Source organism: Ochlerotatus camptorhynchus, unplaced genomic scaffold (assembly GCF_037179485.1).
Source record: "Ochlerotatus camptorhynchus isolate MF236.1 unplaced genomic scaffold, CSIRO-AGI_Acam_v1.1 ptg000095l, whole genome shotgun sequence".
Lineage (NCBI taxonomy): Eukaryota > Metazoa > Arthropoda > Insecta > Diptera > Culicidae > Ochlerotatus > Ochlerotatus camptorhynchus.
Window position 1 is genome coordinate 668,331 of NW_027040585.1, and position 2,380 is coordinate 670,710.

Here is a 2,380-nt window from a genome sequence, read left to right on the forward strand (position 1 = left end):
CTGGATTCATAAAATATTGACGTTAAGCTGAGTGGAAGCTGGCGGATGTGTGCCCGGAGCAGAAACTGACGTGAGCAGCTTTCAATTCGACTTTGCAGCCAGCACCGTTGCCATGTTAGTTTGCTGCGGAAAAAGGGCAAAACTTTGCCATTCTACTTTCCCGCCTCGTTTCGATCGCACGGTTTCAGCTCGGCGCCACCAGCCGAGTACATGCCACCTACACTACCACCCGGTAAAAGTTCCCTTTCAAATAAGCAAAAATATTTTGCCAGCCATCGAATGCTTATCGATAACTATCGATCGACTTGAAGAAGAAATCATTTCAAACTTATGCAACAGTGCGATGCATCTTCGTTTCGGAGTAAATATTTTACGTGCAGAGTAAACATAGAACTTTCCTGATTTGAATTAGGAAAACTGATAAATATCCATTGATTTCGAGCAGCTCTCCGAGCAACTGCCACGAGCCAGCTCTATAAAGTGTTCCAGTGGCAAAAAGTGTGAAACATTTCTTCATTACCAACAGCATCTCTGACCATCCAAGGGCATCCGAAGCGGAATAAGCACCATACTTCTTAGATTGCGAGACAATTTACTGCAAAACACCCTTCCAAGCCAAGCTCCATATCTCTCCACGATCCTCAAGGTACCGATTACCAGCTTTTCGTTTATATTTTCTCCCGTGCCTCTTACGTCCTCTTTCAAAACAATTTGAGATCAAATTTAGTTCACATCCTCTTACACCGGGCCCCGGCGAGTAAACGAGTAAAAGTCGAGAATTCAAGACATATACAGTCCTAGGAGCAAAGGATGACGACGACGACGACGATGGGGGCTGCAACAACCGGTGCAAAGCAATAGGACTGGGTTTTTGCTACAGCTTTTCAAGTACGATAAACATTTGTATGTAAGGTACTTGTGCGCTGGGAATGTAGAAATAAGCTTTATTTTTGTCTGACAGCAATTCCATTTTGTGTCACTTTAAAATGTTACTGCAGCTATAAATTATGCTCGGTCTCTCGGATCCACCCGTTCCTGGCTTTCGCTCTCGAGCAAACCACATTGCGACTGGTATGCAACCTCTGAATTGATATACCACTAAAAGGGGTAGACATACTTCTTTTTTCAGCTATTCCATCGATCTGGAATAATTTACTCTTTTTTTTTTCATTTGCGAAATCATCGTCGGGGTAATTCGTCAGGCTCATGCATCACTCAGCAGTTAGTAACAACGCGACCCGCTTCATTACTTAGCAGATTCCCACCATCACACCAGATCCCAAACAATAAACACTTTCATTGATTAGCCGAATCAGCTAATTGTATGCCAAGCCAGACGATAGTTAGATTGGATCACTTTCATTGGAATCACGACGATCACCGATAGCATGATGTCACCAGACCACCAGAACGCATTAGCAGCGTTTGCAGAAACAAATAAACACCCGCATTGTTCACACACTTGATACTAACCCAGAACTAACTTCGTAGCATAAGTCGAAATTGTAATTTAGTCTTAACCGATCATTGAATAAAAGTGGAGCATAGCTCCAAGAATATATTTTTTTTTGGACTTCCTTAACCGGAAATCCTTAACTGGCGCTCGAATAGGGACCCGTTGAAGTGCAAGTAAAAACCAAGTGTTTAGTGTTTAGAGATACACTTAGTAGATTCACAGCGTTAGAGCCAAGTGGACACTAAGTCGAAACAAACATCACACCAGGAAGAGGTGAATCGTTAGTGATTATCACACTCCTGCACTTAGTTTGGAAGCTCATCCGGATCGCATCAGCAGCCGCACGAAAGGCACCGTAGTAACCAGGACAGCTAATCACTCGCTCCTGGCAAAAAGGACATCGCCGCCGTGCTGAGAAGGAGAGAAGACACTCATCGGGCCCCGACCCAACGCATCTCCACTGCACCCGGCAGAGTTGGGATAGGATTCGATAACAACCTGGACAAGCGCCCCCACGGATCCCGCAATCTTTTGGTGTCCCCAGAAGATGTCCAGATTTATTTTACTCGCCCTCTGCGTGTCAGCCGCTCATGCAAGAATCCAAATACACGATTTAACCAATAATCCGTTGGCAATCATACCACTAGGAGAAGCCAAAGTAAAAATTGGATACATTCGCATCATTCACCCCATCGACCTTATTCAAATAGGCAATACGATAGCAAACGTCAATGACGATATACAAAATAACCCATTTACTAACCCTCTTTACGAACTAATTCAAATAAAAAATTATAAACTATACGAAACATTCATGAAGATTAAACCAATTGTTAAAAGATTAAAAAGATGGGATACAATCGGGACAGTTTGGAAATGGATCGCTGGCAGTCCGGATGCAGAGGACCTTCGACTAATCAACTC